The following is a 17,498-nucleotide window of genomic DNA, read 5'->3' on the forward strand; positions in this document are numbered from 1 at the left end:
AGATGTATTCATCTACAATAACTGGTCTAGCTTGGTCACTAGATGTATTAATTTACAATAACTGGTCTAGCTTGGTCACTAGATGTATTAATCTACAATAACTGGTCTAGCTTGGTCACTAGATGTATTCATCTACAATAACTGGTCTAGCTCGGTCACTAGATGTATTAATCTACAATAACTGGTCTAGCTTGGTCACTAGATGTATTCATCTACAATAACTGGTCTAGCTTGGTTACTAGATGTATTCATCTACAATAACTGGTCTAGCTTGGTCACTAGATGTATTAATTTACAATAACTGGTCTTGCTTGGTCACTAGATGTATTCATTTACAATAACTTTGCTCATCAGACAGATCTGTCCTCTACATTTTTAGGTTTCAGTACATTGAACCGTTACATTTCTTAGCTCATCAATCCCTGAGGCATCGTTTGACCTCAGTCTGTTTTCTTAATGGGGCCTTGCTTATCAACAAAACTCATAAATCATTTCATAAACACACTCAGTGCCCTTTCAGGATCATCCTCACTACACTCTTCCAGCCATCGCACATTCTGAACCTCATCCACAAATGAGTCCTGGCTGAACCTCTTGTAGGGTCTTGGGTAGATTACTTTAGGATCAGCCTTTGGTATATGAGTCCTGGCTGAACCTCTTGTAGGGCCTTGGGTAGGTTACTTTAGGATCAGCCTTTGGCATATGAGTCCTGACTGAACCTCTTGTAGGGCTTTGGGTAGATTACTTTAGGATCAGCCTTTGGTATATGAGTCCTGACTGAACCTCTTGTATTGACCCCAAAATATATATTTTTTTGTGATGGAATATTGTGAAACACGATCATTCCACTATTAATGCAGATATTACCGAGATTTTCTTAATTTAAAATTTTTTAATTCTAATTGTAGCTCCTTTAACTTAGACCCAAAATGTATTTGCTATAATGTGTGTCTGAGGACGTAGGACTTGACCTTCGCCTCCCCAGCCTGTTGGGGAGTTGCAAAGATGAGACAAGATTGAAATTGAGGAGAAAAAACGGGGGTAAAATTATATTTCTATAAAAAAAAGGATATTAAAAAAAGGTTGCATCCCAACGTGGCAATAAACAGCAGGCAAAGTGACCGTGTCACAATGAACTGTAACATTTTACCATTGGAACGCGTGATGTAATTAAATCAGACGTTTTACCATTGGAACACTTGATGTAATTAAATCAAACGTTTTACCATTGGAACACTTGATGTAATTAAATCAGACGTTGTACCATTGGAACACTTGATGTAATTAAATCAAACGTTTTACCATTGGAACGCGTGATGTAATTAAATCAAACGTTTTACCATTGGAACGCGTGATGTAATTATTATTTTCGGATATAAAGACTACGCTGTATCAACAAAAAAACGGATTGCAACTTGCAAAACATCAGGGAAGAAAATTACAGACGGAGGCGCAACAAATTCCAACGTTGTTCGACATTTGAAGCTGCACAAAGAACGGTAAGTCGTGGCTAATATAGCCGACAGCTATACAATATTTATTTTGCTAGTATAGCATGTAGGCTAACGTAACATTAAATGAATGAGCCTCCACACAGTCAGTCAGTGCAGGAACGTGATCATTGCACCCAAGATTGAGCTACAACTGGCTAGGCTGTTGGTAGTCTAAATCCTGCCTGATGTTACTGCTGTTCCTAAAACCATTGACATACGTTAGCCAACTGTAACCACACACAGAGAGGGTGTGTGTGTTAATTAAGGTTGGGCGATTGTGTACAAGCCTACATCGCCCGATTGCGCCCCATAGCTTGTCTTGACTTGAGTGCTGAGACTTGAGACTTACTTGTGACTTGTAAAACAATGACTTGGTCCCACCTCTGGTATATACTGTATTCTATCCTATTCCACTGTATCTTAGTCTATGTATTACTCATCTCATATGTATATACTGTATTCTATCCTATTCCACTGTATCTTAGTCTATGTATTACTCATCTCATATGTATATACTGTATTCTATCCTATTCTACTGTATCTTAGTCTATGTATTACTCATCTCATATGTATATACTGTATTCTATCCTATTCCACTGTATCTTAGTCTATGTATTACTCATTTCATATGTATATACTGTATTCTATCCTATTCTACTGTATCTTAGTCTATGTATTACTCATCTCATATGTAAATACTGTATTCTATCCTATTCCACTGTATCTTAGTCTATGTATTACTCATCTCATATGTATATACTGTATTCTATCCTATTCCACTGTATCTTAGTCTATGTATTACTCATCTCATATGTATATACTGTATTCTATCCTATTCTACTGTATCTTAGTCTATGTATTACTCATCTCATATGTAAATACTGTATTCTATCCTATTCCACTGTATCTTAGTCTATGTATTACTCATCTCATATGTATATACTGTATTCTATCCTATTCCACTGTATCTTAGTCTATGTATTACTCATCTCATATGTATATACTGTATTCTATCCTATTCTACTGTATCTTAGTCTATGTATTACTCATCTCATATGTATATACTGTATTCTATTCTACTGTATCTTAGTCTATGCATTACTCATCTCATATGTATATTCTGTATTCTATTCTACTGTATCTTAGTCTATGCCACTCTGAAATCACTCATCCAAATATTTATATATTCTTAATTCCATTCCTTTAGATTGTGTGTATTGTTAGATATTACTTGTTAGATATTACTGGACTGTCGGAGCTAGAAACACAAGCATTTCGCTACACCCGCAATAATATCTGCTAAACAAGTGTATGTGACAAATACAATGTGATTTGATGTATAGAGGTCTGGTGTTGGAGATCATTCTACACTCTGTGGATCTCCTGCATGTATTTTCTGATGTTTAATCAGACCACATGAATGAGAGTATCTCTTGTCACATTGATCACAGCTATAAGGCTTTTCCTGTGTGGCTAAGTTCAAGTTGGGTACTGAGGTCCGTAACCTCTTAGCTGGAGGGCGGTAAAAAAGTTTTTTGGGGGGGTAACGATTCTCAGCCGTTTTTGCTTTTCTTTTCAGTTTTTCCTTTTTTTGGAAGAGGGCAGGAGTGGAGATGGCGCAAAATTCTTCAAATAGGTCGGTCCCTTGGATCGGGCTGGCGAATACGGTTCGCTTTGCATGGAAGGACAAGGAGATGGAGCCATTCGGACGTGAAACTTTTGGAAGGACTATCTTGATGTGGATCCTTAAACTGACAGGGAAGGATGTGTTTTGCCTCCAAGGTCACCCGTTGGAGGGAACTTATGATGTGGCTTTACACACAGAAGAAAAACACGACGAGATCCTGAAAAAGGTGAGGGAAGTGGGAGGTACGAGGCCGATGTGTCACTACGAGGTAACCAGCTTGGCAAAAAACAGCAAAAACAATTTCAGGATTGTAACTGTGAACATTTATAACCCGTACGTCAAGGACGAGGAGGTGAGGGCCTTTCTGGGGAGATACATGGATGACATCTCCTCAGCAAGGCACCTCAAGGACTCCCTGGGTTTTTGGAACGGGAGGAGAGACTTCCAGGCCCTCCTCAGGGAGGACCCAAAGGGACTGGGCGGCTACCTTAATCCTCCAGCTCTGTTCTCCCTGGGGGCTGACAGGGGGACATTGTTTTATGCACGTCAGCCCCCGTTTTGCAGGCGTTGTATGGCCTACGGCCACATCCTAGCCTCGTGCAGCACAAGAAAGTGCAGATTTTGTGGATCTGGGGAGCACAAGGCGAAGGACTGTGACGATTTCAAGGCATGCCACGGGTGTGGCTCGTCAGCACACCTGGGGCAGGAATGCCCAGCTCGTCAGAGATCATACGTGTCTGCGGCTGGGGGAGGAGCAGGAGCGGGGGATGGGGGAAGAAGGGGTGGAGGCCCAGACCAAGAACCGAACACAGGCCCAGAGGGGACGGCCTCACGGAAGGAGGAAGAGCAAAGAGCGGCAGCAGGAGGAGAGGGGGACAGAGAAGGCACGGGAGCAGCAGAACCAGGAGGAGAGGAGGGAAAAGAGGTGGAAGGAAGCAAGGGAGTGGAGGAGCCAGAGAGGGCAGCAATGGAGGGAGAGGTGGTGGAGAAGGAGTCGGTGGCAGGACCAGTGGAGGAGCCAGAGAGGGCAGCAATGGAGGGAGAGGTGGTGGAGAAGGAGTCGGTGGCAGGACCAGTGGAGGAGGGGGGAGAGGGGGAGAGGGAGTGGGGGGACAGCAGAATGTCGAGCGCCCTCGTGGAAGAGATGGGAGGAATGGTGGAGGAGCTTGCGGGGAGGGGGGGTGGTGTCTCCCTGTTACCGCCATCGCCAAAGAAGAGAGGGAAGAGGTAGGGGCTCTCGACGGACAGCGAGAGGGAACGGGGTATGGGGGGGGAGGGGGTGGCCAAGCGAGTGATGGGGGCGGGAGAAACTTCTGTGTCCTCGCTGGCTTCCCCAGCCCCTCAACTCCTGGTGGAGCTTGATACACCAAGCATGGCTCAGAGCTGGTCAACTGAGCGGGGGTCGCAGTTCCTGTTTGGGGACACGGGCTCCCCTACTCTCTACCCAACCAGATACGGGGCTGGGGAAGTGGAGGAGTTTGGTGGTCAACCCAGGATGCAGAGCACTCAGGTGCCAAACACCCTTCCTGCATCCTGGGTTGGTGAGATGGAGGAAGACGGGGGGACGTCGGGAGGAGAGGCGGCATCCCTGCCGGTGGAGATGGAGCAGGGGAGCATTGGGTGAGACTCCTGGGGGGGTTAGTAGTTGGGTGGTTGTTGTTTTTGATTTTATAATTGTTTTCATGGAGTCTACTATAACTTTTGTTAGTTTAAATGGAAGTGTTTAAGGGATTTTGTTAAGAGGAGGAAGGTTTTTAGTTATTTATAGGGTGTGGGTTTTGACTTTTGTTTTTTAAAGGAGGTTCACCTGAGGGATGGAGGAGATGTTAATAGATTTAGGAGGGAGTGGGACAAGGGGAGTCAGTTTGGGGTATAGGGGGGAGGGATGGAGGAGATGTTAATAGATTTAGGAGGGAGTGGGACATGGGGAGTCGGTTTGGGGTATAGGGGGGAGGGATGGAGGGGATGTTAATAGATTTAGGAGGGAGTGGGACATGGGGAGTCAGTTTGGGGTATAGGGGGGAGGGATGGAGGGGATGTTAATAGATTTAGGAGGGAGTGGGACATGGGGAGTCAGTTTGGGGTATAGGGGGGAGGGATGGAGGGGATGTTAATAGATTTAGGAGGGAGTGGGACATGGGGAGTCAGTTTGGGGTATAGGGGGGAGGGATGGAGGGGATGTTAATAGATTTAGGAGGGAGTGGGACAAGGGGAGTCAGTTTGGGGTATAGGGGGGAGGGATGGAGGGGATGTTAATAGATTTAGGAGGGAGTGGGACAAGGGGAGTCAGTTTGGGGTATAGGGGGGAGGGATGGAGGGGATGTTAATAGATTTAGGAGGGAGTGGGACAAGGGGAGTCAGTTTGGGGTATAGGGGGGAGGGATGGAGGAGATGTTAATAGATTTAGGAGGGAGTGGGACATGGGGAGTCAGTTTGGGGTATAGGGGGGAGGGATGGAGGGGATGTTAATAGATTTAGGAGGGAGTGGGACATGGGGAGTCGGTTTGGGGTATAGGGGGGAGGGATGGAGGAGATGTTAATAGATTTATGAGGGAGTGGGACAAGGGGAGTCGGTTTGGTGTATAGGGGGGTTGCACTCATCGGGGGTAGGGATATTGTGTGGGCACAGGGAGGTAAAGGTTGAGGGTTCATTTGTGGTATTGCAGGGGAGAGTTTTGGGGGTGGATGTCACCTTAAGGGATTGCAGATATAGATTAGTGGGGGTGTACGGGCCACAGATGGCGGCAGACAGGAAGGAGGTGGTGGACTGTCTGGTGCCCCTGTGCGCCACAAATAGGCAAGTGGTGATAGGGGGGGTTGTTAATATAGATTTAGGGGTAGTGGAGGATTTTAATATAGATTTAGGGGTGGGGGGATTTTAATATAGATTTAGGGGTAGGGGGGATTTTAATATAGATTTAGGGGTAGGGGGGATTTTAATATAGATTTAGGGGTAGGGGGGGATTTTAATATAGTTTTAGGGGTGGGGGGATTTTAATATAGATTTAGGGGTGGGGGGGGATTTTAATATAGATTTAGGGGTGGGGGGGATAGCAGTGCAGGCGCCGGTGGCTAATGGCTTGCCATGGTCTGGTTGATTGAGGTCTGCACACTACTCCTACAATGGCTGGTTCCACTTGGTGCAACTCCCGGGGGGTTGATGGAGGCCTGACTATATTTTTCTGTCCAGGTCCTTGGGTCAGTTTTCTAGGCAGCTGTTGCCTGTGTTCTTTTCGGATCCCGACGGGCTGCTCCTGCAGGTGAGGTCACCAGTCTGCCTCTTCGGTAAGGGGTACTGGAAATTAGATCGGGATGTGCTGGATGAGCTTTCATTGAAGCCTTTACTGGTTTGTTTCGGGGGATTGAAGGCCTCCGGTCCATGTGTGAGGGGGTGTTAGAGTGGTGGGATTTAGTTAAGGTAAGGTATGGACAACAAGCTCAAGGACCTGAATTGGTTGAGCCTCCACAAGTGCTTGCCGGTACGTTCCATCATGTACCGGCATAGCTTGGCGCGATCCCCCACCTGTCCAAGACCATCTTGTGGTGGGGAGGAGACAGTGCACCTTTTGGGACTGTGCCTTTTCCTGGAGTAGTATGGGCACGGCTGTTGTTAGGTAGGGTGAAAGGGAATTTTGTTTTAACTTGGGCTAGGGTAGAGAGAGGTGTAGGGAGAGCGAGGGGGACGGTCAAGGACAGGATTCTGCTCTGGCTTCTCATAAGCCTCTTTAAATGGGGGCTGTGGGAAGCCAGGCAGGACATGGTCAAGACAGGGAGAGATTGGGGGATGGAGGGAAAAGTGAGGAGGGTGGAAGGAAATTTGAGGGGGAGGATGAAGAGGGAGGAGAGGAAGTGGGAGCAGCATGCTGCCCGGCAGAGGTGGAAGGGAGGTTTAGGGCTGGGGTTAATTTAGATGATTTAAGGGGATAGAATAGTGACTTGGAGATAGGGGAAGGTTGGGCTTTAGAGATGTAGTTTGTAGGCATGAAGGGGAGGGAAGATGCTCCCCTGAGTTTTTTGTTATTGGGTTTTTGTTTCGTTTTGAATTTAAAAATGCCTATATTTGAGTTTGTTTGGAATATTGATGGTTTTGTTTTGTATGAATGGCATTGTACATAATAAAAACTTTTGTATATAAAAAAAATTAAGAAATCTTCCACTATGTCAATATAGTGCATGGTCTATAAGTTTAGTATCACTTTTCAACCAACCCAGTGCAACTCCAACTGCCCCTAAATACAAGTAAAACTAAATGCATGCTCTTCAACCGATCTCTGCCTGCACCTGCCCGCCCATCCAGCATCACTACTCTGGACGGTTCTGACTTAGAATATGTGGACAACTACAAATACCTAGGTGTCTGGTTAGACTGTAAACTCTCCATCCAGACTCACATCAAACATCTCTAATCCAAAGTGAAATCTAGAATTGGCTTCCTATTTCGCAACAAAGCATCCTTCACTCATGCTGCCAAACATACCCTCGTAAAACTGACCATCCTACCGATCCTCGACTTCGGCGATGTCATTTACAAAATAGCCTCCAATACCCTACTCAACAAATTGGATGCAGTCTATCACAGTGCCATCCGTTTTGTCACCAAAGCCCCATATACTACCCACCACTGCGACCTGTACGCTCTCGTTGGCTGGCCCTCGCTTCATACTCGTCGCCAAACCCACTGGCTCCAGGTCATCTACAAGACCCTGCTAGGTAAAGTTCCCCCTTATCTCAGCTCGCTGGTCACCATAGCAGCACCCACCTGTAGCACGCGCTCCAGCAGGTACAGTGCCTTGCGAAAGTATTCGGCCCCCTTGAACTTTTCGACCTTTTGCCACATTTCATGCTTCAAACATAAAGATATAAAACTGTAATTTTTTGTGACGAATCAACAACAAGTGGGACACAATTATGAAGTGGAACGAAATTTATTGGATATTTCAAACTTTTTTAACAAATAAAAAACTGAAAAATTGGCCGTGAAAAATTATTCAGCCCCTTCACTTTCAGTGCAGCAAACTCTCTCCAGAAGTTCAGTGAGGATCTCTGAATGATCCAGTGTTGACCTATATGACTAATGATGATAAATAGAATCCACCTGTGTGTAATCAAGTCTCCGTATAAATGCACCTGCTCTGTGATAGTCTCAGAGGTCCGTTTAAAGCGCAGAGAGCATCATGAAGAACAAGGAACACACCAGGCAGGTCCAAGATACTGTTGTGGAGAAGTTTAAAGCCGGATTTGGATACAAAAAGATTTCCCAAGCTTTAAACATCCCAAGGAGCACTGTGCAAGCGATAATATTGAAATGGAAGGAGTATCAGACCACTGCAAATCTACGAAGACCCGGCCGTCCCTCCTAAACTTTCAGCTCATACGAGGAGAAGACTGATCAGAGATGCAGCCAAGAGGCCCATGATCACTCTGGATGAACTGCAGAGATCTACAGCTGAGGTGGGAGACTCTGTCCATAGGACAACAATCAGTCGTATACTGCACAAATCTGGCCTTTATGGAAGAGTGGCAAGAAGAAAGCCATTTCTTAAAGATATCCATAAAAAGTGTTGTTTAAAGTTTGCCACTAGCCACCTGGGAGACACACCAAACATGTGGAAGAAGGTGCTCTGGTCAGATGAAACCAAAATCGAACTTTTTGGCAACAATGCAAAACGTTATGTTTGGCGTAAAAGCAACACAGCTCATCACCCTGAACACACCATCCCCACTGTCAAACATGGTGGTGGCAGCATCATGGTTTGGGCCTGCTTTTCTTCAGCAGGGGCAGGGAAGATGGTTAAAATTGATGGGAAGATGGATGGAGCCAAATACAGGACCATTCTGGAAGAAAACCTGATGGAGTCTACAAAAGACCTGAGACTGGGACGGAGATTTGTCTTCCAACAAGACAATGATCCAAAACATAAAGCAAAATCTACAATGGAATGGTTCACAAATAAACATATCCAGGTGTTAGAATGGCCAAGTCAAAGTCCAGACCTGAATCCAATCAAGAATCTGTGGAAAGAACTGAAAACTGCTGTTCACAAACACTCTCCATCCAACCTCACTGAGCTCGAGCTGTTTTGCAAGGAGGAATGGGCAAAAATGTCAGTCTCTCGATGTGCAAAACTGATAGAGACATACCCCAAGCGACTTACAGCTGTAATCGCAGCAAAAGGTGGCGCTACAAAGTATTAACTTAAGGGGGCTGAATAATTTTGCACGCCCAATTTTTCAGTTTATTTGTTAAAAAAGTTTGAAATATCCAATAAATTTCGTTCCACTTCATGATTGTGTCCCACTTGTTGTTGATTCTTCACAAAAAATTACATTTTTATATCTTTATGTTTGAAGCCTGAAATGTGGCAAAAGGTAAAAGTTCAAGGGGGCCAAATACTTTCGCAAGGCACTGTATATCTCTCTGGTCACCCCCAAAGCCAATTCCTCCTTCGGCCGCCTCTCCTTCCAGTTCTCTGCTGCCAATGACTGGAACAATCTACAAAAATCTCTAAAACTGGAAACACTTATCTCCCTCACTAGCTTTAAGCACCAGCTGTCAGAGCAGCTCACAGATTACTGCACCTGTACATAGCCCCTCTATAATTTAGCCCAAACAACTACCTTTTCCCTACTGTATTTATTTATTTATTTATTTTGCGCGTTTGCACCCCATTATTTCTACTTTGCACCTTCTTCCACTGCAAATCTACCATTCCAGTGTTTTATATGCTATATTGTATTTACTTCGCCACCATGGCCTTTTCTGCCTTTACCTCCCTTATCTCACCTCATTTGCTCACTTTGTATATAGACTTATTTTTCTAACATATTATTGACTGTATGTTTGTTTTACTCCATGTGTAACTCTGTGTTGTTGTATGTGTCAAACTGCTTTGCTTTATCTTGGCCAGGTCGCAATTGTAAATGAGAACTTGTTCTCAACTTGCCTACCTGCTTAAATAAAGGTGGAATAAATAAATAATAAAATTGTTGAAAATTAAAAATGTTGAAATCAACAATATGTCAAAGGCTTGAACTACTGAAAACTGAAACAAACAATTGGATCAAACAGATCAATCCCACTGGACATTGGGTTTGATTCAGACCCTGCCAGCATGGCCAGAGATGTAACTTATGACCACGGAACCACCCCAGACCTTTCATGCATGACTAAAAGCACCTAAGTATTAGATTTACTGCCATGGTCTAGTATGTCACTGCATTAGACACCATTCACAATGCTGGCTGAGGTACGAGTAAAACATGACATATTATTTCCTAACCATTCACAATGCTGGCTGGGGTACGAGTAAAGCATGACATATTATTTCCTAACCATTCACAATGCTGGCTGAGGTACGAGTAAAACATGACATATTATTTCCTAACCATTCACAATGCTGGCTGAGGTACGAGTAAGACATTTTACATTTTAGTAATTTAGCAGACGCTCTTATCCAGAGCAAATTACAGTAGTGAATACATATATTTCATTTCATGCATTTTTTTTTGTACTGGCCCCCCTTGGGAATCAAACCCACAACCCTGGTGTTGCACACACCATGCTGGCGTTACACACACCATGCTCTACCAACTGAGCCACAGGAACATATTATTTCCTAACCATTCACAATACTGGCTGAGGTACGAGTAAAACATGACATATTATTTCCTAACCATTCACAATGCTGGCTGAGGTACTAGTAAAACATGACATATTATTTCCTAACCATTCACAATGCTGGCTGAGGTATGAGTAAAACATGACCTATTATTTCCTAACCATTCACAATGCTGGCTGAGGTACGAGTAAAACATGACATATTATTTCCTAACCATTCACAATGCTGACTGAGGTACGAGTAAAACATGACATATTATTTCCTAACCATTCACAATGCTGGCTGAGGTACGAGTAAAACATGACATATTATTTCCTAACCATTCACAATGCTGGCTGAGGTACGAGTAAAACATGACATATTATTTCCTAACCATTCACAATGCTGGCTGAGGTACGAGTAAAACATGACATATTATTTCCTAACCATTCACAATGCTGGCTGAGGTACGAGTAAAACATGACATATTATTTCCTAACCATTCACAATGCTGGCTGAGGTACGAGTAAGACATGACCTATTATTTCCTAACCATTCACAATACTGGCTGAGGTACGAGTAAAACATGACATATTATTCCCTAACCATTCACAATGCTGGCTGAGGTACGAGTAAAACATGACATATTATTTCCTAACCATTCACAATGCTGGCTGAGGTACAAGTAAAACATGACATATTATTTCCTAACCATTCACAATGCTGGCTGAGGTACGAGTAAAACATGACATATTATTTCCTAACCATTCACAATGCTAGCTGAGGTACGAGTAAAACATGACATAATTACAAGGATCATATTTCACAATCATTCCCACTGCTGATATTCACAGAGAATAATTACAAGGATCATATTTCTCAGCTGCATTGACCTGCAGACATCAGACACCACCTTTCCGTTATGCACATGTGACTGAAATGTAACCAATCACACAAATCACTGAGACAGCTTTGATGGCCCAATAAAAAAAACAGCAAGTTTCTGCCAGCCAATGTGATAATTCCAGTGCAGTACATATGTAGAGGGATAATTCCAGTGCAGTACATGTGTAGAGGGATAATTCCAGTACAGTACATGTGTAGAGGGATAATTCCAGTGCAGTACATGTGTAAAGGGTGTAGAGGGATAATTCCAGTACAGTACATGTGTAAAGGGTGTAGAGGGATAATTCCAGTGCAGTACATATGTAGAGGGATAATTCCAGTACAGTACATGTGTAAAGGGTGTTGAGGGATAATTCCAGTACAGTACATGTGTAGAGGGATAATTCCAGTACAGTACATGTGTAGAGGGATAATTCCAGTACAGTACATGTGTAGAGGGTGTAGAGGGATAATTCCAGTACAGTACATGTGTAGAGGGATAATTCCAGTGCAGTACATGTGTAGAGGGATAATTCCAGTGCAGTACATGTGTAAATGGTGTAGAGGGATAATTCCAGTACAGTACATGTGTAGAGGGATAATTCCAGTACATGTGTAGAGGGATAATTCCAGTACAGTACATGTGTAGAGGGATAATTCCAGTACAGTACATGTGTAAAGGGATAATTCCAGTACAGTACATGTGTAGAGGGATAATTCCAGTACAGTACATGTGTAGAGGGATAATTCCAGTACAGTACATGTGTAGAGGGATAATTCCAGTGCAGTACATGTGTAGAGGGATAATTCCAGTGCAGTACATGTGTAGAGGGATAATTCCAGTACAGTACATGTGTAGAGGGATAATTCCAGTGCAGTACATGTGTAGAGGGATAATTCCAGTACAGTACATGTGTAAAGGGTGTAGAGGGATAATTCCAGTACAGTACATGTGTAAAGGGTGTAGAGGGATAATTCCAGTGCAGTACATATGTAGAGGGATAATTCCAGTACAGTACATGTGTAAAGGGTGTTGAGGGATAATTCCAGTACAGTACATGTGTAGAGGGATAATTCCAGTACAGTACATGTGTAGAGGGATAATTCCAGTACAGTACATGTGTAAAGGGTGTAGAGGGATAATCCCAGTACAGTACATGTGTAGAGGGATAATTCCAGTGCAGTACATGTGTAAAGGGTGTAGAGGGATAATTCCAGTACAGTACATGTGTAGAGGGATAATTCCAGTGCAGTACATGTTTAGAGGGATAATTCCAGTGCAATACATGTGTAAAGGGATAATTCCAGTGCAGTACATGTTTAGAGGGATAATTCCAGTGCAGTACATGTGTAGAGGGATAATTCCAGTGCAGTACATGTGTAAAGGGTGTTGAGGGATAATTCCAGTACATTACATGTGTAAAGGGTGTAGAGGGATAATTCCAGTACAGTACATGTGTAAAGGGATAATTCCAGTACAGTACATGTGTAGAGGGATAATTCCAGTACAGTACATGTGTAGAGGGATAATTCCAGTACAGTACATGTGTAGAGGGATAATTCCAGTGCAGTACATGTGTAGAGGGATAATTCCAGTGCAGTACATGTGTAGAGGGATAATTCCAGTACAGTACATGTGTAGAGGGATAATTCCAGTGCAGTACATGTGTAGAGGGATAATTCCAGTACAGTACATGTGTAGAGGGATAATTCCAGTGCAGTACATGTGTAAAGGGTGTTGAGGGATAATTCCAGTGCAGTACATGTGTAAATGGTTTAGAGGGATTATTCCAGTGCAGTACATGTGTAAAGGGTGTAGAGGGATAATTCCAGTGCAGTACATGTGTAGAGGGATAATTCCAGTGCAGTACATGTGTAGAGGGATAATTCCAGTGCAGTACATGTGTAGAGGGATAATTCCAGTGCAGTACATGTGTAAAGGGTGTTGAGGGATAATTCCAGTGCAGTACATGTGTAAATGGTTTAGAGGGATTATTCCAGTGCAGTACATGTGTAAAGGGTGTAGAGGGATAATTCCAGTGCAGTACATGTGTAGAGGGATAATTCCAGTACAATACATGTGTAGAGGGATAATTCCAGTGCAGTACATGTGTAGAGGGATAATTCCAGTACAATACATGTGTAGAGGGATAATTCCAGTGCAGTACATGTGTAAAGGGTGTAGAGGGATAATTCCAGTACAGTACATGTGTAGAGGGATAATTCCAGTGCAGTACATGTGTAAAGGGTGTTGAGGGATAATTCCAGTGCAGTACATGTGTAAATGGTTTAGAGGGATAATTCCAGTACAGTACATGTGTAGAGGGATAATTCCAGTGCAGTAAATGTGTAGAGGGATAATTTCAGTGCAGTAAATGTGTAGAGGATACTGGAAATCAACCAATCCTCCATTGCTAATGCAGTACAAAGGTCAAATGCTTTATTATCTAAAATTGTAAAGTTCTGGGCGACAGAGAGAAATAAGGTGTGATGTAGTTAATGGAGATGGAGGTGTGTTCTAGTGGGTCTGGGCAGGTGTGATGTAGTTAATGGAGATGGAGGTGTGTTCTAGTGGGTCTGGGCAGGTGTGATGTAGTTAATGGAGATGGAGGTGTGTTCTAGTGGGTCTGGACAGGGGTGATGTAGTTAATGGAGATGGAGGTGTGTTCTAGTGGACAGGTGTGATGTAGTTAATGGAGATGGAGGTGTGTTCTAGTGGGTCTGGGCAGGTGTGATGTAGTTAATGGAGATGGAGGTGTGTTCTAGTGGGTCTGGACAGGGGTGATGTAGTTAATGGAGATGGAGGTGTGTTCTAGTGGACAGGTGTGATGTAGTTAATGGAGATGGAGGTGTGTTCTAGTGGGTCTGGGCAGGTGTGATGTAGTTAATGGAGATGGAGGTGTGTTTCAGTGGACAGGTGTGATGTAGTTAATGGAGATGGAGGTGTGTTCTAGTGGGTCTGGACAGGTGTGATGTAGTTAATGGAGATGGAGGTGTGTTCTAGTGGGTCTGGACAGGTGTGATGTAGTTAATGGAGATGGAGGTGTGTTCTAGTGGACATGTGTGATGTAGTTAATGGAGATGGAGGTGTGTTCTAGCGGCATAGGCAAGATGCAGTAGATGGTATAGAGTACAGTATATACATATGAGATGAGTAATGTAGGGTAAGTAAACATTATATAATATAAAGTGGCTAGTGATAAATAGATTACATCAATTTTTCCATTATTAAAGTGGCTGGAGTTGAGTCAGTATGTTGGCAGCAGCCACTCAATGTTAGTGATGGCTGTTTAACAGTCTGATGTCCTTGAGATAGAAGCTGTTTTTCAGTCTCTCGGTCCCAGCTTTGATGCACCTGTACTGACATCGCCTTCTGGATGATAGCGGGGTGAACAGGCAGTGGCTCGGGTGGTTGTTGTCCTTGATGATCTTTTCGGCCTTCCTGTGACATCGGGTGGTGTAGGTGTCCTGGAGGGCAGGTAGTTTGCACTCGGTGATGCGTTGTGCAGACCTCACTACCCTCTGGAGAGCCTTCCGGTTATGGGCGGAGCAGCTGCCGTACCAGGCGGTGATAGAGCCCGACAGGATGCTCTCGATTGTGCATCTGTAAATGTTTGTGAGTGTTTTTGGTAACAAGCCAAATTTCTTCAGCCTCCTAAGGTTGAAGAGGCGCTGCTGCACCTTCTTCACCACGCTGTCTGTGTGGGTGGACCATTTCAGTTTGAGCTGATCTGGGGATCTGGGGAAGGGTACCAAAAAATGTCTTCGGCATTGAAGGTCCCCAAGAACACAGAGGCCTCCATCATTCTTAAATGGAAGAAGTTTGGAACCACCAAGACTCTTCCTAGAGCTGGACACCCAGCCAAACTGAGAAATAGGGGGAGAAGGGCCTTGGTCAGGGAGGTGAACAAGAACCCGATGTTCACTCTGACAGAGCTCCAGAGTTCCTCTGTGGAGATGGGAGAACCTTCCAGAAGGACATTTTCGAATCCAAGAGTAAAGCGAGACAAATATATTGATACAAGTATTTGTATTTATTATGGATTCCCATTAGTTCCTGCCAAGGCAACAGCTACTCTTCCTGGGGTTTATTATGGATCCCCATTAGTTCCTGCTGAGTAAGGTAGCGTGCCAGCCGACTTGAACCGCCCCTTTCAAGCAAAAGGTATAAATTATGGGTTATGAATTAACAGGTATAAATGATGGGTTATGAATTAACACATCCCCTGCGAGCCCAGGCATTTCAATACATTCAAGACTTCTTACGGTCCATGTGCAATGTATATGGTTCTCTCTCTCTCTCCATCTCTTCTTTAACAAGCAGCCATGTTGTTGTCATTCCGCTAGTGACCTGTTTTCAGCATTTTAAGTCTCCAGTCAATAACCGGTGCACTGGAATTATCCCTCTACACCCTTTACACATGTACTGCACTGGAATTATCCCTTTACACATGTACTGCACTAGAATTATCCCTCTACACATGTACTGCACTGGAATTATCCCTCAACACCCTTTACACATGTACTGCACTGGAATTATCCCTCAACACCCTTTACACATGTACTGCACTGGAATTATCCCTTTACATATGTACTGCACTGGAATTATCCCTTTACACATGTACTGCACTGGAATTATCCCTCTACACATGTACTGCACTGGAATTATCCCTCTACACATGTACTGCACTGGAATTATCCCTCTACACATGTACTGTACTGGAATTATCCCTCTACACATGTACTGTACTGGAATTATCTCTTTACACATGTACTGTACTGGAATTATCACATTGGCTGGCAGAAACTTACAGTTTTTTTATTGGGCCATCAAAGCTGTCTCAGTGAGAGACTAGTTGATTATGGACTAACAGTCTAACAGCTTGAAGGTCACAATTCACGTTATTCTGGTTAAACAGAGAGAGACCAGTTGATTAAGGAGTGGGGATTTTTTGACAATTAGGAAATAATGTCATGTTTTACTCGTACCTCAGCCAGCATTGTGAATGGTTAGGAAATAATATGTCATGTTTTACTCGTACCTCAGCCAGCATTGTGAATGGTTAGGAAATAATATGTCATGTTAGAACTGTACCTCAAAATCTAACATCTACCTGGCCCACCACTCTACCCTGGACTTGAACAGCCTTTATGACCAGGTCCACCTCTGCAAGGTAGCAATCCCAACGTTTGCAGGACCCTGAAGGACGTTCACTCTCATCTGTAGCCCCAGCACCTCACACAGGACAAACAGAGCAACAGACACCCTGCCCAGACACGCAGACACTCTCCCAGACCTGCAAGACCCCCTCCCGAAGGACCTGCACCGAGAGAACCCACACCAAGAGGACCTACACCCAGACCCCCGCTTCTACAGACACACCCCAACCAGCTGAGACCACCCCAAATAAACCTTGGCCACACCCTATATAGGCCCCCCAGATAAGACCTATGCCCCTTCTGCCCTCCCCCCCAACATGACAGCCGCACATATGCCCAGGCAGTGAGCAGAGCAACAGGCCCAACCCCTACTAATGCACCCCCCCCAAAACTACTCTACTAAATTAGTCAAACCACAAACATTTTATATCTGGCTGGAAATTAATATGGAAATGATCTCAATAGAGAAAACGTCATGTTAGTAGAAGATATACTGAATTTATACTGTTTTTCATACTAAGATGGACCAAGATACATGTTGCTTTTGCACATATTTGTTCATTGGTTTTGCAAGAGTCTGTTGATTGGTTGGTCATTGGGTTCATTTGTTTTACAATATGTTCAAATCAAATCAAGCTTTATTCATACAGCACATTTCAGACATGGATGCAACGCAATGGCTTCACAGGAAAAAACAAATAAAAAACAAATAAAAATAAACAGAAATATTTACTA

Source organism: Salmo trutta, unplaced genomic scaffold, assembly GCF_901001165.1.
Source record: "Salmo trutta unplaced genomic scaffold, fSalTru1.1, whole genome shotgun sequence".
Taxonomy (NCBI): domain Eukaryota; kingdom Metazoa; phylum Chordata; class Actinopteri; order Salmoniformes; family Salmonidae; genus Salmo; species Salmo trutta.